Source organism: Macaca nemestrina, chromosome 6 (genome assembly GCF_043159975.1).
Source record: "Macaca nemestrina isolate mMacNem1 chromosome 6, mMacNem.hap1, whole genome shotgun sequence".
NCBI classification, from domain to species: domain Eukaryota; kingdom Metazoa; phylum Chordata; class Mammalia; order Primates; family Cercopithecidae; genus Macaca; species Macaca nemestrina.
Genome location: NC_092130.1, coordinates 174,225,670 through 174,248,006, shown reverse-complemented (window position 1 = coordinate 174,248,006; position 22,337 = coordinate 174,225,670). Strand labels below are relative to the sequence as shown.

At 41.2% G+C, this 22,337-nt stretch overlaps 1 long non-coding RNA gene across 3 annotated transcripts in view; it reads left to right on the top strand.

Annotated features, from left to right (window-relative positions):
- Positions 1-22,337, top strand: part of LOC105489469 (uncharacterized) — a 349,939-nt gene that overhangs the window by 139,161 nt on the left and 188,441 nt on the right. The window lies entirely within an intron of this gene.

Genomic DNA, 22,337 nt, shown 5'->3' with positions numbered 1-22,337 from the left:
GTGCCAGTACTGTGACGAGGCAGGGCACCTCCATGGCCAAGTTCATGCGAGTGGAGCCCACTGAGGACAGCAAACTCTGCTGCAGACACGCTGGGATCGTAGGGTTTTGCTCTCTTTGCTTTGCTTTGCTTAACTACAGTGGACCCTTGAACAACACAGGTTTGAACTATGTGGATTCACTTACGTGGTTTTTTTAACCAAATGCGGATTGAAAATACAGTGTTCCTGGGATGTGAAACCCATATATACAGAGAACTGACCTTTCTTATATCGGGTTCTGCAGGGCCGATGGCAGGACTTGAGTATTTACAGTTTTGGGTATAGACAGGGGTCCTTTAACGAAGCCCCATGTTTGCCGAAGGACAACTGTAATTATAATTTCAGAAAATGAGTATCTATGAAGTGTCTGTGCTGCTCTTTGTTATATTTTAGTGTAGCAATCCTATCTTGCTGTTATAACTCGTGCACTAAACAAGCAATTGTAACTGATGCCAATGCTGGGAGGCAGGTGGAGTATGGAAGGCTGAGCTTCTAAAACAAAGAGAAAAGCACTGGTTTTGGAGTCAGACCAAGCTTAGATTTCTACTGTAGTATAGGGCTATTGTGTGACTTTGGTTTCATTACTTAGCCTCTTTGAGACTGTTTCCCTGTGTACAAAATAGGGGTAATAGTAGTACTGTATAGGATACTGTATGAAAAATAGTCTGTGGAGTGCCTGCATTTTGTTAATGCTTTTCTGCAGCAAAGAGCAACCCGCACTATTGCTCTCGGTCTGTTCCCTTCCTAGTTTTTCTACAGTCAACAGCCAGAATCATTTCACTCCACCCGTGCGGCCCTCAGTGACTTCCATTTGCACGTGATAGTGAGATCCCACACTAGGGTTTAAAAAGACCTGCTGCATTGGTATTTCCTTGTGTGTTTTATTTCTGAGGATAAGGAACTCTACTGCTATAGGGTCCTAGCTCAGGGATCGAGTTCTAGGTGATGTTGCTGCTTCTCACCTGGTCCAGATATCCCACTGAGATCTTATTTAAAAACTTGTAAAAATGTGTGTCTTTATAATATCGACAACATAATTAGCAGATTATTGAACTCACACTTAAGCAGGCAATTATAACTAACTCAAAATATTAAGACATGCAACTGCAAAGATGACTTTGTTTCCTGTGGCTGCTGTCACAAAGCACCACAAACTTGGTGGCTTAAAATGACAGAGATTTCTTCTCTTACAGTTCTAGAGGCAAGAAGTCTGAAATTAGCATCAGTGGTTCAAAACCAAGGTGTTGGCCGGGCTGCGCTTGCTCTGCAATCTCTAGGGAAGAATCCCCTGCTGGCCTCCATTAGCTTCCAGTGGCTGCCAGCATTCCTTCACTTATGGTCACATCACTCCAGTCTCTCTTCTGTGATCACATGGCTTCTTCCTCTTCTACATGGGTATAAATTTTCCCTCTGCCTCCCTCTTACAAGGATATACAGGATTGCATTGAAAGTCCCTTGGATAATTCAGTACAGTCTCCCCATCCCAAGATCCTTAACTTAATTACACCTGCAGAATCCCTTATCACTGTATGAGGTGACATTCACAGGGTTCTGGGATAAGGAGGTTTATATCTTTTGGGAGACTTTCTGGCCTACCTCTGATCACATCTGTTATAAGCACTCATGACCTCTTCACATGCAGCTCGGGGTCATCTGCTCAGACCTCCCTCTTCTCTCCCTTTCCTGGTTGGTTGGTTGTGTTTCTAACAATTTTCTCTGTATGTTTCCTCCATTCTGTGGGTCAGAGTTGTATTGTAACTATACTTACAGAGAACAGGTCACAGATGCAGTCGCTGAATTCAGGCTTTACATGAAGCTCCACCAGCAGTTTCTCTTGCTCTGCTTGTTTCTCTTTGTAATTCTATAGACCCTACAATTGCTCTTTCCCTTGTGCACTTCTAAAAGCCTCCTTCCCGGGTCCGTGCCTGTTCCTGGGGGTCCCTATAGACACCACCAAGTCCTTATAGACTTTGGCAACGGGCGACTGATTCAGTGATGGACTCACTACGGTTTCTGGATGGATGTGACTATCCAAAGAACAAGTTTGGAAGGTCATTTTGTTCTCACCATCCATCCTTAGCAGATCAGGGATATGAAAGGATGTGGATCCACACATTGTGAAAATCAAGAAAAAATTCGACAGTCACTCCTGTCTCTTTGTTCCTGAGCTAAAATCATACATTCTTTCATAGCCAAGTTTGTCTCCACAAACCTTATGCTTTAAAAGAATTGGTTTCCCAGCATAGTAAACTCTGTTTGTAGTAAACTTGTTCATATTTATACACTTGTGAGAATATTGATGTAATATTTGTATTTCCACTTTCTTTCACCACACGACAAGGATTGCTGAGTGGCTACAAATCTCCATTCTGTTGTGAGCATTTTACAGTAATTTGCAAATGAGCATGTGAGTTTTACTCATGCCAACACTATCAGTTTGCAAATTTTTTTTAATATTTAAGGGAAAGCCTCCTTGCTGAGGTCCAATATCTCCTAATCCTAAATCCAGAAACAGTCATGAACCCTGCTCTGTGTTTCCTTCCTTCCTTCCTTCCTTCCTTCCTTCCTTCCTTCCTTCCTTCCTTCCTTCCTTCCTTCCTTCCTTTCCCTTCCCTTCCCTTCCCTTCCCTTCCCTTCCCTTCCTTCCTTCCCTCCCTCCCTCCCTTCCCTTCCCTTCCCTTCCTTCCCTTCCCTTCCCTTCCCTTCCCTTCCCTTCCCTTCCTTCCTTCCTTCCCTCCCTCCCTTCCTTCCTTCCCTACCCTTCCCTTCCCTTCCCTTCCTTCCCTCCCTCCCTTCCTCCTTCCCTCCCTCCCTCCCTTCCTCCCTCCCTCCTTCCCTCTCTCCCTCCTTTCCTCCCTCCCTCCCTCCCTGCCTTCCTTCCTTCCTTTCTTTCTTCCTTCCTTCCTTCCTTCCTTTTTTTTGACAGAGACTCGCTCTGTCACCCAAGCTGGAGTACAGTGGAATGATCTCAGCTCACTGCAACCTCCACCTCCTGGGTTCAAGCAATTCTCCTGCCTCAGCCTCCTGAATAGCTGAGATTACAGGCACACACCATCACGCCTGGCTGATTTTTGTATTTTTAGTAGAGACGGGGTTTCACTATCTTGGTGAGGCTAGTCTCAAACTCCTGACCTCAAGTGATCCACCCCGCTTGGCCTCCCAAAGTGCTGGGATTACAGGCATGAGCCATCATGTCTGGCCAACATGCACCTTTTCTATTGCTTGTCTTGCTCCATTCCTGCTACTCTTGGGACCCTCTACCGGCCCCTCTCTTGTTTCAGGCCAACATGTTTCTGGGGAAGGGGCATTGAGTTCTTTCACGCTTCACTGTGGTTGATAGCAAAGCTGGGGACCTCTGACAAAAGAATTGCTTTTATTTGCACTCATGAGGTGGGTCTGGAACACCCAAGAAAACCTGTGACTCCAAACGCTACCAGCTGGAGCTGGGGGACTCCCTTCCAGAGAGCATTGATGGCTCTGAAGGGCCATGGGCAGACCAGTGAGAGAGACTTACCAGAGACTTTTGCTTTTGGAAATGAATCTGATCTTAAGGAAAAGGCAACTGCCCCCAAATGAAAAATATGAAAAAGGATACCAAGTTAATAGAAGCAAGTTAATAGGTTCCTGGCTCAATGCTACGGTGCCGTATGTGTACAGCTTCATCTTTTCAAAAAGAAGCTATTTCTGATTTAACCCACTACATGGAGTTCCAGGTAGGGCTAATAAATTGCTCTAGAAATTAGGTATGGTTTCCATGATTTGCTCAAATGTCTCAAAAATTAGGACATTACCACCGATTTTTGGATTTCATTGGGTCCACAGTTTGGTCCATAAATTCTATATACTTTTCCAGTCTTCAGTAGTTATATACATTTTTGGATTATTTTTACAATGAAAGAAGTGAATAACACTTTGAAGAATTTGTTTTTGTTCAGTGCAGATTTCTTAGATATTGACAAGAAGAAAAAAACTGTCAGAGAAAAATCCAAATTCTTACCAATAGTTCCCTCCCTTCAGAGAGAGGCAGAGCGTGATAGAGAAGGACAGTCAGTCAGTATTTGAAGGACAGTATCAGTGCAAATAAATCAACCTCCCATCTAGACTCTGACTTTTCTGAAATATAGAGATGGAGCTAAAATCAGATGGTGTTTTTATATGGCATGCTTAAGTATTGGGACACTTATGACTATTTTGTTGAGTTTTCTCAATATATTTTAATAATCTTTAAATTATAAAAATCATATTCACTGTAGAAAAAGTGAAAACATTAGATGACTATTTTAAAAACCCTCAAATCACTCATAATTTTGCCACTTAATGCCAACCACAGTGTATATATAGATTGTTAAACCTTCAGCTCTGACTGTGTTTAGAGTTTTGTGTCCTGTTTTATCATCCCCTTGGTATATACCACATTTTCAATAAACTGGACAGTGTGACACAATCACCTGATCTGTACGTGTAATGATATGTTTGACCTGGCAAATGGTCAAACCTTTCTCCTGTGGCCATCAACATTGTGGCTGATTTTCATAGCTATTTTGCCCTGTTACTTTTCTGAGATTTCTTTCACTAGCACTTAGGGAGGTAGGTCTTTGATTTTCAAGAACATGCACTGACATGTCATTATTTATCCCCAAGAGAGTTCCATGTCCTAAGGGGGAAAAAAAATGTCCTGAGAATTTCAAACTTACAATAAGTAAAGAAAAAGAAAAAAAAATTGCAGCTATCATACCTTCTTAAAAATAAAATTTTATGTAGTCCCAGCTACTTGGGAGGCTGAGGCAGGAGAATGGGGTGAACCCAGGGGGCAGAGCTTGCAGTGAGCTGAGATCGCACCACTGCACTCCAGCCTGGGCGACAGAGCTAGACTCTGTCTCAAAAAATAAATAAATAAATAAATAAATAAATAAATAAATAAAATAAAATAAAATAAAATTTTGGATCAAAAGGTATTATTAACAACACTCAAAAGCATTCTGGGCACACATTTTTAAATAAAATTTTACAATTTTTCCTTAGACACTATTAATATGAATTAAAAAAAAAAAAAACCTCTGAAACTTTCAATTTAATCATAGACTCCAACAGAGTTGTGAGTTAATTTTACTTCCAGCCACGTGGCAAAGGAAGAGCATGCCCTTAAGTGTCTTTTGGAGCTTCACAGAGATAACTCAAAAAGTATTTGACCATTTTGCAAAACAGAGGTGTCAATTTACAGTTTATAATCAGGACACGTATTATGTAAGACAGAGTTTCAGGCTTTAGAGTTATTGGTCGTGCTTCACAGGATGCAACAAAAATGTTTGAGGTCTTCATGTCCCAGATTCACAAGACACTGAAGGACAATTGTCACATGTGCAACAGAACAACATTCCACATTTTATCATAAGCCTTCACATTGGGCAAGAGAATGAGAACTCAAATTTTCAGACGTGTTTTCAATTTTTCTTAGTTTATTGAACCAGAATATGTCAGAGAACAATATTAGCTTTTTTCAAGCTGTAGGAAAAAGGGAATTTTTTTTGCCTTCTTATTTTTCTGAGATTTTTTTCACTAGCACTTAGCGTTCAATTTTTTAAGGAGATGCACTGATATGTCATTATTTATCCCCAAGAGAGTTTCATGTCCTGAGGGGGAATAAAAGTCCTAAGATATTCAACCTTACAATATGTAAAGAAAAAGAAAATAATTTGCTGTTGTCATACTTTCTTAAAAATAAAATTTTTGGTCTATCACTTTGAATGTGCTTGATCTTGGAAGCTAAGCAGGGTCAGACCTGGTTAGGACTTGGTATGGGAGACCACATGGGAATACCAGGTGCTGTAGGGTTGATATAAAATCTAAAATTTTAAAATAAAAAATAAAAATAATATTTCTGATCAAAGGGTATGGAATCTGTTTAAAGCCTTTGCTTAAAAGGCCAAATTATCTTCTAGAATAATTACATCAACTTACATTTCCTTCAGCAGTGTGTGTGTTTCCATTTCATTACATCTTGGTTTTTATAAAAATCTTTTAAACATCTGGATTTGTTTTTAGCACATTAGTGCTGCATATTTCTGCAAATGCATCAGTTCTATCTGGGCTGATATAAAGAAGCAGAGAAACACACTTTAGTTGAAATCCTAAGTTCTTTTTGACTTTGAAAGACATTGGATAGTGGCTTCCAGATTCTATTTGGCTTAGGTCACTATGAGAGTTGGTTTCTATTGAGCAAAAACAAGACGTGAAAGTTGGTAGAATTATTGTAGAAAAAAATAATCTAATATGACAACTTTGTATTATAAATTGGGCAGGAAAAAAGCCCCAAGGACATTACTCTTGCAGTTGATACCCTTGGTAACAGGAGCCCTGCAGAACTCTCTGGAGCCCCCTCGGCCATCGTCACCAAGTGTATATTGGCCAGAATGTGCCACATCATTCATGTCTGGCACAATTGTGAAAGCCGGTTTGATTGATTTGCTGATTTGCTCTCCCCTAGTGATGAGGGCAGGTTCTACACCTCTGCCATCACTGGACAAGGTGCCCGGGATAGCCATCAAGTTGTCCAGCTGTTCCTGACAGCTCCTGCCATGCTGCCAAGACTAATATTTGACAATATCCAAACGGGGTGTGGAAAAGTAAACTAGGCTTCCAGCAGGGCATTGTAAATCTCCAACTCTTTGGCCCCTGAGAGCGACTTTACTGCTCATAGAAGTCAACAGGAGAAATACATGTTTTGAAGGAGAGCCAAGCAATTCATTTAAATAAATTTAAATGAAAAATAACAACATAATTCAGGAGAATTGAATGCCACTCTCTCCCTATTGTATGGCACCTTTGCCCTAGCTATTCTGTCTTCAAGGGAAAATTACACAATCTGCACCAAGACTTCATCTTTGTAAAAAGAGGGAGCATTTTTTGCAGGAAATGTGCTCATTGGAAAAGTTACATACATGTCTGCTTGTGTTAGATTATTATTCCCAAGTCTATCAGAAATAGAAGAGGTATTAGAGTAATAGGGGAAAAAACCCCCTTTTACAAAAAGAATATTTGCGTGTTAGCAGACACTGCACTATAATGGTTATTTCTGTGAAGTAATTTTAAGGAGTGAACACTTGAAGTGTTGTTTGTACTCAATTTTAGTGCCTTGAGACACATACCCAAAAACAATAAAATGGATACTTAACAGTTATAATAATGATGTCAACAATGAATCTGGCTCTTGTTGATATCCGCAAAGCCAAAGGTAATGAAGAAAACAAATGAAAGGTTACATTATTATTCCTGTTAGTTTCATCAACTTTGGAATTTCAGTTGCTAGAAACTCCTTTAGAAATAGCATAGGTTAGAACTTTGCTGCCATGTTTTCTCTGTTCTGGACAATGAGGAAGGCGTATTTCAACTTACAGATGTACGTGGAGCCTGCAGTTGTGTCCACCCTTAAGCTCCTTGAGGCCAGTGGGTGCAACCTTACAGCCAGAATAGTCCCCAAGGTGTTCCTCTAATGAATAAAATTCCTTTCCTTAAGTATGTCAGAAGGGACACAGAAATGTGAATGCCCCAGTATGTTCACTTCCTCCAGACCACAATACTGTATGTCTCAAGAGGAAATGAATGTGCACCTTTCTAAAGACTTCCAACTTTTTTCCTTTGGATATTCCACTGCTTTTGTTTGCCAGAAAAAAAAAAAAATGTCACTAAGCTTCCATGACTATTTAGTGAGAACCAATTGATTTTTAACCTGATCTTTTTTCTGCCTGGAAAACAGGTTTATATACTGTTCATGTTTCCATCTCTCTTTCCTAAGTACACATATTCATGCAGGTGTCCAAAGCCAATCTGTCAATCTTTCAACTACATATGTCCTCTAACAGTGACAGGTCAAGTAATTGTCTTTAGAAAAATGGTGTTTAAGGCTAATGCTGATGTTATCAAAACTTTCCCTGGAATGTCTTTTGGTTATTTCTTTAGACATTGCACTGCACATTTAATGAAGAATACTTCAAGAAATAACCTCATGTGCATTTTAATTCTTAAAAAGTGTCCATATCCAATTAGAATATTCCATAATCCCACTAGACCTTGCAAAATCAGAATAAATTTTTTTTAAATAAAAACCAACGTAATCTGTACTATCTTTGTGGTATGCAAACTAGCCTACCGGCATTGACCATTTATGAGTCTCAACATAATCCTTAAATGAGGCCAGGTTTACAAAGTTCAATTCTATTTTTAAGCCGAAGAGGAAAATAAGATTTTAAAGGGAAGAACGAATCTCCCTTAAGCATTGATAGTAACTTTTAATGTCTTGCTAATCAAAATTTATGGCTGAGTCCCAACTGCCTTAAGGTAGAAAAAGAGTTCAAACAATGAAGGAGAGAAGATTCAAAGCTGGCCCTTGTTTCTGAGTCTGAAAATTGCAGAAGTCAGTATCCCTGGATATTAATGTTTCAGATTTTGCTGACTGAGGATGCAGATGATCCCCTTGGAAAAGGAAGCTTAAGGATTTCTGGAGTCCTCCTCAAAGGTTTTACTAACATTCTCCAAGTAGCAACTTTCACAGAGTGGATTTATAGCAGAGCGTGAGAAGACTACTTCAGAACATGAATGGGTCTTGAGTTTCATCACAAAATGTTTTGGAATTGATTAGAGAGAGTTTCCATGCCTCATTGAAAACTCAAGAGGTAAAAAAATTAGAAATATATTAGTATTGTATTAGGTAGCATTTAAAACAACACAAAACAAGGATGAGCTGATCTCATTGAGACAATTCTTCGCTACTGCGAATGTCAGAAAGAAATGGCAGGTCATTTATGATGGCCAGGAACCAGTCTTAGAACTTCTAAAATGCCCCCCATATGTGGGAAAGTTGATCCAGTCGTGTATAAGATACATCACATGATTTCCTTCTAGCTAACATCTTCGATGAAACTTTGCTGAGACATCTGTGTTACATGATGGATATAGCCATGTGGTCTATACACAATGGAATACCATTCAGCCTTAAAAACAGGAAATTCTGTCATTTGTGACAACATGGATGAACCTGCAGGACTTTATGCTAAGTGGAATAACTCAGGCACAGAAAGACAAATAACGCATGATCCCACTCATATGTGGAATCTAAAAAAGTTTAGCTCACATAAGTAGAGGGTAGAATGGTCATAGCAAGAGGCTAAGGGAAGGAGTGGATGAAATAAGGGGATATGTTGATCAAAGGGTACAAAATTTCAGTTAGACCAGAGGAATAAGCTTTAGCATTCTATTGCACAGAATGGTGACTAAAATAAATAATAATGGACCGTAGATTTCAAAGTTGCTGAAAGAATGAATTTTTGTTTCATCACAGAAAATAAGATGTGAGGTGATATTTTGCTAATTAGTTTCACTTAATCATTCTATAATGTAAACACATATCAAAACCTCACTTCGTACCCCATAAATATGTAATATATATGCTAATTACTTGTGAATTAACAAAAAAAATGAAATGGCAAGTCATTTGTGGTGGTTAGAGGAGAAGTGTAGCATCCTCCTTATTAAGACACAAGAGTTATCGTGGAGCCCAGTGACGATGGATGGCTCCGAAAGGGCCTGGGTGACAGGTTACTTTTTCTCCATAAAAGCTTTTATGTTTAAACAACACTTGTGAGTAGACTAAGTAGCACACACTTTCTCCACATTCTAGGTCTTTACTGTAGCTGAATGAAGAGTGGAGAGTGTGAGTGACAGCTGAGGAAGACAGAGTTGTGTCCTGAGATAGCATTGTGATAGTGATTACTTGTCAGCTAGGTTAGGTTTCAGTGCCTAATTGTTTGGTTAAACACTATATCAGTGTATTTTAATTTACAAATCTTGTAATTTTTTATGATTATGAATAATATATACCCATTGTTGAAAACTGTGAAAACACAGAAAAATATATCAAAAATTACTCAGTGAAACCCAGTTTGGTCAGGATCAAGTTTTAGTTCATCCTATGCGTTTTTAAATTTTGGAGATCACAACAAATGTACTGATTGTAAAAAGAGTTAACAAAGTACACAGAGTGTTGATGAGTGGAAACATGAAGGGTAGTTAGTGCTAGATGATAACTCCTTTCAACCTCTGTAAAAACTTATTTGTTCAACTTGGTAAAATGTTTTTGATTATGTCTGTGCTTTTTGTCTTCATTGTAATTTTTTCAGTTTCTTCTGTGGAAATGACTTACAATTCTTAGCTAGAATAAGCCTTCTGTGTCTCCCATCTCTGCTGCTTGCTCCATCATTTTATAAATTTTCTTCTTTTCTTTCTTTTCTTTTTTGTTTTTTTAGAGGGAATTTCACTCTTATTGGTCAGGCTGGAGTGGAATAGCACAGTCTCGGCTCACTGCAACCAACTGCTGAGTTTGAGTGATTCTCTCACCTCAGCCTCCTGAATAGCTGGGATTACAGGTGCCTGCCACCACACCCAGCTAATTTTTGTATTTTTTACTAGAGACAGGATTTCACCATGTTGTCCAGGCTGGTCTTGAATTCCTGGCCTCAGGTGATCCACCCGCCTCAGCCTCCTAATGTGCTGGGATTACAGGCATGAGCCGCCTTCTTTTCTTTCTATGCACATGGAACGTATCAATTGACTCCACTGTCACTGATTTAATATTCTGTGCTGAATTTTTCTTCTCTTTGCTTCTGAATCAAATATTGAGCATTCTACTGTTCCTCTGAATCAACTACTGACTATTCAATTCATCTGCAGTCTTTTCTTCTATCACTTTTTGGTTGCCTTATCATCTCAGGCTGTTTTCCCCTAATGGCTTTTGCCTCCTTTTGGCAGAGGACATATCACCTTGGATTTTAGCAACTATACCTAACACATTTCTAAATTATCTTCTGTTTATAGTGCTATTTTTTTTTTCAGAGACATGCTTTTCTTTGACTTTTCATGATGCCTTCATTTTTTTCTTTTCTTTTTTTGTAGTATCTATCTCTTTTTCACATTTTGTGCAGTTTTCTAGGTTTCTTTTTTTTTTCTTGATTCTGCCTGACTTTCTTGCATTCCAAAATTGAAACAGCTGAATCCCATTATAATCTCCAGCATTTAGTGCCACCATTGTTCTTTCTGCTCTTGTTCCTACCTACACTGTAGAATGAAATTCCTAAGATGCAATGTGCTTCTTCCTGTCTGTCTTGCTCCACTTTCTCCCTGACTATTTCTAGAGTGCTGCTGCCTCCAGATGTATGTAGGCAATGATGGAGATCAGAAGTAAGGCTGCTTCTAGAAGTAGCAGCCAAGATGAAAAGGGACAACTGAACATTTTTCTGAGTGGTAAAGAGCTTGTATTTCTAAACTCCAAAGCACAGATGGCCCAAAGTGCTTTTTATTATCAAATTAAAAATGATAAATACACATTTTAAAATTCATCTATAATTGCAGTAAAAAGCTAAATGAATTTTTAACAAAAAGGAACACACCTTCTAGTAAAAATTTTCTTGAAATATGGAGAAACTCAGAATTATTGACATAAGACATGAATAGTAAAATGCTCCAAGTTATTCATTGCTTAGCTTTTATAGATAAGAGTGATTAGTTTTTATATTGTGCTGTAACGAATTATCACACTGTTTTAAATAATCCAAATTTATTATTTTTTAGTTGTTTTAAGCTAGAAGTCTGACAACTTGTGTCCATCACTGGGTTAAAATCAAGAAGTCAACAACGTTGTATTTCTTTTTGGAGGCTCTAGGGGAGAATTTATTTTTTTGCCTTTTCCAGCTTATAGAGGAAATTTGTATTCCTTGGCTCATGGCCTCTTCCTCCATCTCCAAAGCTGGCAATGACAAGTTTGACTCACATCACATCTCTCTGATCTTTCCTCAGTCATCACTTCTCTCATTGCAGTTGGGAAAATCTCCACCTGTGATTACATTAGGTCCACCTAGATAATTAAGGATCATTTCTCTGTCTCAAGGTTCCCAATCTTAATCGAATCTGCAAAGTCTCTTTTGCCATCTAGGGTAAAGTATCCACAAATTCTGGGGATTAGAGTGGAGACCTTTTTGGGTGGGGGTAAGGGGGCTTATTCTTTTTCCTATTGCAAAGAATAAAGTTGGAAAGTATTTATCAACACGAGAATATAAAGAACAGCAAAGTGGAAGTGTACAAGATTTTCTATCAGTATTTCTATCAATGACGATTGTTCTGTCTTGTCACCATAAAAGTGTTTGTTTGCAGGAAACTCTGCTGCTTTAACTCCAGTGATTCCTACAGAACTTTTAACCTTGAGTTGCTCATTTTTTTACTTGTTTGTTGTTGGAAATTCTAGTTAATAATTATAATCCTGTGTCAGAAAGTTGAATCTTGCAATATTTACCCAATTGAATATTTCACTGACCTTACTAGTAAGTGGAATAAACTGGAATAAAACCTGTTCATATCCTACTGGATTTAGGAAAAGCCATCCTTTTCTTCTTTGTACTCTTCAGGTAAAAATGAGTGGTGAATACAGTATTTTTAGAACACTGTTCAGAATTTGACTTTTCCCTCAATAATCATCATAGTTTCTGATAGTCATGCTTGTTTACCCAGAGGGAGAAGTAATCTATTTTTTTGTTTGCTTTTCAATACTACTATTTGTTCATATAATTAGTGGATATTCATCCAAATTCTGGGGACTGGTTGACTATACATCCTAGTTACATCCTGGGCAGGTGTTTTTCTCTTTAGATCTTAGTAGAAAATTAATGTGATTTTTCAGAAACATTTACAGAAAACTAGTCAGACACTATTTTAATCCAGTATTTGAACAATGTAGGCATTTAATTTTATTTAATTCCATACTTCTTAACTTCCTACTATGTGTCAGATGTAGTCAAGAGAATTAGATGTCAATTTCTGAGCCAGCGAGTTGCCTTTCCCAGAAGGATCTTTTGCTGTGAAACATTGCTGTTAACGGTGTAATGACTGGGTTTTTCTGAGGCCATTTCTCCACTGAGCGCCCTACCCCCTAAGTAAGGGTGTGATTCTGTCACCTGAAGAGCCAAGCAGGGGAGGCCTTTCTAAACATAGAAACCTATGGTGGAGAACATGTCACTAGAGCACCCATGCTGCAGCCGCAACTCCTTGGCATCAGGATCAGTCATTTCTCTTCCAGGACTGGGGACAAATGCATCTTCAAAACTGCAGAGCCCACAACCAGCATGGCATCATCACACGTGTCCATGTGAAGAGACCACCAAACAGGCTTTGCATGAGCAATAAAACTTTTTAATCACCTGGGTGCAGGCAGGCTGAGTCCGAAAAAAGAGTCAGCAAAGTGAGACAGGGGTGGGGCCATTTTATAGGATTTGGGTGGGTAGTGGAAAATTACTGTTAAAGGGGGTTTTTCTCTTACAGGCAGGGGCGGGGGTCACAAGGTGCTCAGTGGGGGAGATTCTGAGCCAGGAGAAGGAATTTCACAAGGTTAATCGCTCAGTTAAGGTGGGGCAGGGACAAATCACAATGGTAGAATGTCATCAGTGAAGGCAGAAACTGGCCATTTTCACTTATTTTGTGATTCTTCACTTGCTTCAGGCCTTCTGGATGTATTCGTGTAGGTCACAAGGGATATGATGGCTTAGCTTGGTCTCAGAGGCCTGACATTCCTGTCTTCTTATATCAATAAGAAAAATAACATTAAATAATACTGAAGTGTTGGGGCAGTGAAAATTTCTTTGGTGGGGGTGGTATGGAGAGATAATGGGCGATGTTTCTCAGGGCTGCTTTGAGTGGGATTAGGGGGGGCGCGGGAACCTAGAGTGGGAGAGATTAAGCTGAAGGAAGATTTTGTGGAAAGGGGTGATATTGTGGGGTTGTTAGAAGGAGCATTTGTCATATAGAGTGATTGGTGACGGCCTGGATACGGTTTTGGCTGAATTGAGAAACTAAACGGAAGACACAAGGTCCAATAAGAGAAGGAGAAAAACAGGTATTAAAGGATTAAGAATTAGGAGGACCCAAGACACCTAATTAAAGAGTGCCCAAGGGGGTTCAGCACAATTACTTGCTTGGTTGGCAACTTTTTAGGCTCTATCCTTGAGGTTTTTTTTTTTTTTTTTTTTTTTTTACATTGTCATATACCAGGCCAGAGAGATTTAGGTAAAAACAACACTCTTCATTTAAAAATATACAGAGTCCCCCCACTTTTTTTTTAGCAGTGAATAAGTTGAGGCCTCAGCAATTTTGGAGGAAAGAGAAATGCAAAGCCAGCAATTTTTTTGTTAAAGAAGGATTAGAAACGCTAGAGAGTGAGTGAGATTGATAGTGTGGTAGAGATAGCCGGGGAGATGTAGAGGGTGGCATAAGAATGGGAATGAGAATAAGAGTGAATATAAAAGTAAAGAATAGAACTTCATCAGGGTGAAAGTATTGGAGGGTGCCCTGCCAGCAAAGATCATCTATCCACTCCAAGAGGGAATCAAGTGTGGCAGTTTGGGGATAGCACCAGGAGATATCAGCTGTGATGGTTTGGAGAAACAGTGTAAACTGGCAGTGTAAACAAGAGTAGGGCATTTATGAGTGGTTGAAAATGGTGAATAGGAGTATGGCTAGACAGAAGATAGTAGGGATGACAAGTTTTTGGGGTTCAGTTGAAGTAGTGGGGGTGACTGTGTAAAGCCCTGTTGCAAAAAGTAGGGTAAGGATGAGTAGACTTAACAGAATGAAGGGATGTATTAGGCTCATGAGGGTTATTACCGTTCTTCAGAAATGTGAGTGAGTTTAAGGGAAGTAGGGGAGAGGGCTTGTGACTTCCAGGAGGAAGAGGAGAGATTAGGCTGGCTGTCTGATGGACACAGCTTTATTCTGGAACAGTGAACCCAGTGGGGAGGATCCTGCAGGCAGACGGTAGTTGGGGTACTATAGATGACTAAGTAGGGTCTGGTCCAATGAGATTGTAGAGTTCGAGGGGTCAGATTCTTAACAAGAACTGATTGTCCAGCTAGGGTGTCTTCATATGGATGGGAATCTGTAGTAGGCAAGAGAAGATTAGCAGCTTGGCGAATTTCTTGTCTAGCTTGCTGGAGGACTGGAAGATAATTGCCTAGAGGGCTGGTGTCTGGGATGAGACTGGGGCTGAGCAAGAAAGTGTGTCCATATAAAAGTTCAAATGGATTGTACCCTGTAGCATCTTGAGGACAGGCTCTAATTTTGAGAAGGGCAAGAGGTGAAAGTACTGTCCAGTCCTTTTTAAGTTGGAGGCTGAGCTTGGTGAGGTGTGTCTTTAAAAGACCATTAGTCCATTCTACCTTTCCTGAAGATTGAAGACAGTAAGGGGTATGAAGGTTCCACCGAGTACCAAGAGCCTGAGAAACTGCCTGGGTGATTTGATTAATAAAGGCTGGTCTGTTTTCAGACTGTATAGAGGTGGGAAGGCCAAACCGAAGAATTATGTCTGACAGAAGGGAAGAAATGGCCATGGTGGCCTTCTCAGACCCTGTGGGAAAGGTCTCTACTCATCCAGTGAAAGTGTTTACCCAGACCAAGAGGTATTTTAGTTTCCTGACTCAGGGCATATGAGTAAAGTTAATTTGCCAGTCCTGGGCAGGGGCAAATTTTTAAACTTGATGTGTAGGGAAGGAAGGGGGCCTGAGAAATTCTAGAAGAGTAGTAGAATAGCAGATGGAACACTGAGAAGTGATTTTTTGAGGATAGATTTTTTTACTATGGAAAGGAAAAGAGAGGTTTTAAGAGGCAGGCAAGCGACTTGTAACTTATATGGAAGATGTTATGAAATGACGATAGAATAGAATGGGCCTGGGAGGTTGGAAGGAGATATTTTCCTTGGTCCAAGAACCATTTGTCTTGTGTGGGAAGAGATTGATAGGTGGAAGTTTCAGTGGGAGAGTAGGTGGGAGTGACCAATGAGAAGGAGAAAAACTGGCCGTGAGGGACAAAAGTTGGAATGCTAGCTGCTTCTTTAGCTACCTTAGCAGCATAAGCGTTGCCCTGAGTGATGGGATCTGATGCCTTGTAATGGCCCTTGCAGTGAATGGCTCCAGCTTCCTTTGGAGGAAAAGTGGCCTTGAGAAGAGTTTTTATTAAAGAGGCATTAATGATGGAGGACCCATGCATAGTGAGAAAACCTCTTTCCACCCATATAACAGCATGGTGGTGCAGGATATGGAAGGCATATTTAGAGTCACTATACATACTGACGCCTAGTCCTTTTGTAAGAGTGAGGGCCTGAGTTAAGGCAATGAGTTTGACTTGCTGAGAGATAGTGAAAGGGGGCAGAGTGGTAGCCTCGATGATAGATGTGGAAGATACTACAGCATAACCTGCCTTTGCTGGTGAGTGGCGATTAGGCCTGGTGGAACTGCCATCAATAAACCAAGTGTGATCAGGGTGAGGACAGGAAAGAAGGAAATATGGGGAAATCGAGTGAATGCCAGGTGGATTAGAGAGATACAGTCATGGGGGTCAGGTGTGGTATCAAGAATAATGTGGGAGGCTGGATTGAAGTCCAGGCTAGAAACAATGGTAATTGTGGGAGACTCAACAAAGAGTGAGTATAGCTGAAGGAGGTGGGGAGCAGAAAGTATATGCATCAGGTGTGAGGAAGAAAATAGATTTTGGAAGTTATGAGAATTGTAGAGAGTGAGTTGAGCATAGTTTGTGATTTTTAGGGCCTCTAAAAGTATTAGGGCGATGGCAGCCACTGCATGGAGACATAATGGCCAGCTAAAGCAGTAAGGTCAAGTTGTTTGGACAAAAAGTCTACAGGGTGTGGTACCAGTCCTTGTGTAAGAATTCTGACTGCACAGCCCTGCACTTCGGCTCTGTGTAATGAAAAGGGTTGAGATGAGTCAGGGAGAGCTAGTGTGGCAGCAGTCTCTAAAGCTGTCTTCAAGGAACAGAAAGAGGAGTGGGGAAAGGATTTAGGATCTATGGGGTCAGCTAGGTTTTCTTGTGTGTGTGTTTTTTTTTTCTTTGGGGGGTGGGGGATGGAGTCTTACTTTGTCGCCCAGGCTGGAGTGCAGTGGTGCCATCTCGGCTCACTGCAAGCTCCGCCTCCTGGGTTCACGCCCTTCTCCTGCCTCAGCTTCCCAAGTAGCTTGGACGACAGGCACCCACCACCATGCCTGGCTAATTTTTTTGTATTTTTAGTAGAGACGGGGTTTCACTGTGTTAACCAGGGTGGTCTCGATCTCCTGACCTCATGATCCACCTGCCTCGGCCTCCCAAAGTGCTGGGATTACAGGTGTGAGCCACTGTGCCCAGCCTTAGGTTTTCTTTTGTGAGTTTATATAATGGTTTTGTTAGGATGACAAAACCAGGTATTTAAAGGTGGAAGTACCTAACCATGCCTAGGAAGGAAAGGAGTTGTTGCTTTGTAGAAGAAGTTAGGGTTTGGGAGATTAGCCGGGCATGATCAGCAGGGAGAGCACTTGTGTTTTTATGAAGAATGATGCCAAGATAGGTAATGGATGAGGAAGAAATTTGGGTTTTGGAGGGGGATACGAGATATCCTTTTGAGAACAGATGTTGGAAGAGCAGGAGAGTGTCCTGTTGGGAAGATTTGTAGGAGGGGCTATGAAGTAGAAGGTCATCAAAATATTTAATAAGGTGAGAAGCAGATGGATGGAAAGAAAGCATATTATGAGAAAGGGCTTGACCAAAGTAATGGGGGTTGTCCATGAAGCCTTGCAGCAGTACAGCCCGGGTAAGTTGCTGAGACTAGCAGGTGTCAGGGTCAGTCCGGGTAAAAGCAAAGAGAGGCTGGGACCAGGGGTGCAGGGGAATAGTGAAAAAAGCATCTTTAAGATCAAGAATGGAATGGTGAGTTGTGGAGGAAGGTATCGAGGGCAAAAGAGTGTACGGGTTGGGCACCACAGGGTGGATAGGCAGAACAATTTGGTTGATAAGGTGCGGATCCTGAACTAACTGGTAAGACTTGTCCGGTTTTTGGACAGGTAAAATGGGGGAATTGTAAGGAGAGTTTATAGGTTTTAGAAGCCCATGCTGTAGCAGGAGAGTGATAATCTCCTTAAAGCCTATTGTGAGATGAGATACTGGCGTTGAGTGGGGTAAGGCTGGTTAGGTTTTAATGGGATAGTAATGGGTGTGTGATCAGTTGCCAGGGAGGGAGTAGAGGTGTCCCATACTTATGGGTTAAGGTGGGGGGATATGAGAGGAAGACGCAAAGGAGGCTTTGAACTGGGGAAAATGGTGGCAATGAGGTGTGGCTGTAGCCTAGGAATAGTGAGGGAAGCAGATAATTTAGTTAAAATGTCTCAGTAAGGGAGCTGGGCAGGTGGGGATAACTAAAAAGGAGTGCACAAAAGAATGTTGTCCAAGTTGGCATCAGAGTTGGGGAATTTTAAGAGGTTTAGAGGTCTGGCTGTCAATACCTACAACAAGTGTGCAGGCAAGGGAAACAGGCCGTTGTAAAGAAGGTAATGTGGAGTGGGTAGCCTCCGTATTGATTAAGAAGGGGATGGACTTACCCTCCACTATAAGAGTTACCGAAAGCATCTGTGATGGTCCAGGAAGCTTCTGAGACAATCAGGCAGCATCAGTCTTCAGCTGCTAAGACGAGAATATCTTTTGAGGACTCAGTCAGATAGCCTTGGGTCAGAGTTCCAGGGGTTCTGGGAGAGGCTGCCGGGCGAGTTGAACAGTCCAATTTCCAGTGGGGTCCCGCACAGATGGGACATGGCTTAGGAGGAATCCCAGGCTGTGGGCATTCCTTGGCCCAGTGGCCAGATTTCTGTCACTTGAAGCAAGATCCTGATAGAGGAGGTTCTGAAGGAATGTCTAACCACTGTGGCTTAGGCGTTTTGAGGTTCTTGTGTGTTGGGATGTGGCTGGGGTTTTTCTCACAGCAGAGGCAAGTAATTGCAACTCTTCTCTATTATTGTACACCTGGAAGGTGAGGTTAATTAAATCGTGTTGTGGGGTTTGAGGGCCAGAATCTAATTTTTGGAGCTTTATTTAATGTCAGGAGCAGATGGGGTAATAAAATGCATATTGAAAATAAGATGGCCTTCTGACCCTTCAGGGTCTAGGGCTGTAAAGCATTTCAGGGTTGCTGCCAAATGAGCCGTGAACTGGACTGGGTTTTTATATTTGATGAAAAAGAGCCTAAATGCTAAGTGATTTGGGAGAGGTCGGATAAAGGAAAAGGAGCATTAACCTTGACTATGCCTTTAGCTCCAGCCACCTCTTTAAGAGGAAATTATTGGGCAGGTTGGGGAGGGCTAGTCACAGAACAAAACTGTAAGCTGGACTGGGTGTGAGGAGGGGAGGTGATAGAAAGATTATAGGGTAGGGGAGTGGAGGCTGAGGAAGAATTGGAGACTGATTCAGCCTCATGGGGAGCGACCTGAGGAGGAGCAGTCTGGGGAGGAAGGGAGAGGTCAGATGGGTTGATACAAAAGGAAGATTGAAAAGACTCACTGACACTTGGGGTTGGGACTGAGAGGACAGGCGGGAGGGAAAGAAGGAGGATTTGGGATGAGTCACATTGGGAACAGAGACTAGGGAGGGACTGATGTGTAAAAGAATGCCTGGACGTCAGGCATCTCAGACTATTTGCCCATTTTATGACAAGAGTAATGTAGATCTTATAGGATGGAGAAGTTGAAAGTGCCGTTTTTTGGCTATTTGGAACCATTGTCTAGTTTGTACTGGGGTCAAGCAGTATTGCAGAAGAAAATAAGGCATTTAGGTTTTAGGTCAGGTGTAAGTTGAAGAGGTTTTCAGTTCTTGAGAACACAGGCTAAGGGGGAAGAGGGAGGAATGGAGGGTGGAAGGTTGCCCATAGTGAAGGAAGCAAGCCCAGAGATGTGAGGGTAGAGACACAGAGAGAGAGGGGGGTGGGGGGGGTGCTTGCTCCCCAGGAAAGTGGTATTTGCCACTAAGGGTGGAGGATCAAGGCAGGCGTCCCCATGGTGATCAGGCACCTCTGAAATGTGGGCGAATAATCAGGCAGGCATCCCCACAGTGATTAAACACCAAGGGAAGACTGTCTTCCCGAGTCCGTGACTGGCGCCGAAGTTTTGGGTTCACGGAAAAAAGAGTCTCCTCTGTCTCTACCAGAAAAGGAAAGGAACTGAAATTAAGAGAAGGGAGAGATTGAAGGATGGCGCCAAGACGGAAAGGAGAAAGAGGTTGAGGGATAGTGAGAGAGGTTGGAGAAGAGAGTATAAAGAGGCCGCTTACCCGATTTAAAATTCGTGAGATGTTCCTTGGGTTGGTTGGTCTGAGGACCCAAGGTCGCAGGTGGATCTTTTTCATAGAGCAAAGAGCAGGAGGAGAGGGGTTTGATCTCCCAAGGGAGGTCCCCTGATCTGAGTCACGGCACCAAATGTCACGCACGTCCGTGTGAAGAGACCACCAAACAGGCTTTGCATGAGCAATAAAGCTTTTTAATCACTTGGGTGCAGGTGGGGTGAGTCTGAAAAGTCAGTGAAGGGAGATAGGGGTAGGGCCGTTTCATAGGATTTGGGTAGGTAGTGGAAAATTACAGTCAAAGGGGGTTGTTCTCTGGCAGGCAGGGATGGGAGTCACAAGGTGCTCAGTGGGGGAGCTTCTGAGCCAGGAGAAGGAATTTCACAAGGTTAATTGCTCAGTTAAGGTGGGGCAGGAACAAATCACAATGGTGAAATGTCATCAGTGAAGGCAGGAACTGGCCATTTTCACTTATTTTGTGATTCTTCACTTGCTTCAGGCCATCTGGATGTATTCGTGCAGGTCACAAGGGATATGATGGCTTAGCTTGGGCTCAGAGGCCTGAGACAGCATTAATTATGAGGAAATTCAGATGAAGGATTTGTCCTTACACAGAGAACAAAAGAGAGGAAAGAGTCAGACCCACTAGGTTCAGCCAATTTCTTGCATCTTAGAAGTCTCATTGAAATATAATTATCCAGTTAATGATGGAAGGAAGAGGGTTTAACTTGTACATTTCAAAAATCCTACATTTTGAAGTATGGTACTAATGTGTTTTATATTTATAATTTATCAATTTGCCAATTTACCAATTTTTTGTCTGGAAAAGTGTACTCGATATGCAAAAATGATATATGATATGTAAAGAAATTATATAGTAAATGGATGTATGTAAAATGAGTAATACAAATGAAAAGAGCTAATAATAAAATAACATATACAATGTATCCTCATTTAAAATATGTTAAGTGCATAAATACACACAAAAGAAACTTAGAACCATCTTCCCAATTGTAAAAGCAGTAGTAGCTGAAAGGGAAGCTACAGCTGATTTTCATTGCTTTAGTCCTCAATTGTATTTGTGACTTGCATTAAACAATATTATCATAATAACCCTTTTAAAGAAGAAGCTAAAACCAAACTTACAGATAGTATAAGTTTCAGAACATCTTAGAGGCACTTAAGAACTGTCTTGCTGTCTTGCTCTATAATTTTTTTTTTTTTTGTCACCCAGGCTGGAGTGCAGTGGTGCAATCTCAGCTCACTGCAACTTCTGTCTCCCAGGTTCAAGCGATTCTCCCATCTCAGCCTCCTGAGTACCTGGGACTACAGGTGCATTCCACCATGCCTGGCTAATTTTTGTATTTTTAGTATAGATGGGGTTTCACCATGTTGTCCAGGCTGACCTCGAACTCCTGAGTTCAAGTGATCTGCCTGCCTCAGCCTCCCAAAGTGCTGGGAACACAGGTGTGAGCCACTGTGCCTGGCTAGTGGAAACTTTTTAAAAAGTTCTTTATTTGTTCATAATTGGCGTTGTTCTGAGAAACACACTTTGATACTAGCTAGTGTTTCTAATAAGAAAGGATGAAGCATAAAGGATACAAAACTGGAATTTTTTATATATTTTAATAATTTGCCAAAGTAAATTCAGATTGGATTCCATGGCATGTTAAATATCCAAAGCTGGAGAGTTTAGTCCTACGAGGTGAATTTTCTAACCAATAATGGACTGGTACAGCACTCCACTTTGTGGGAGGAACATGGTGGAAGTCCTTGGGAGGAGGTGGTGAGACTCACATGCAAGTGGACCTCATCTTGGGTGGCAGTAACATCAGAAGTGTTGATATGGCCACGTAAGCAGATTTTATATCTCATGTCTCTTTTTCCTTTGGATAGCCGATGTAGCAAAATACTAGCAGACTTCCAGGATTTTATTTTCTAGTGATTCCATGATAGAATAAATAGAAATACCATGCCACAACCTAGAGTAAAACCTCTCTATCCCCTTCTCCACGAGACCCAGAAAAGTCCCATGGAAAGACTTGAGTCTTGATTTTGAGCATCTCCAGAAGCATGATCCACAATAAACTGTAACTTCAGTCAAGGTCAAGTTTAGAAAAATT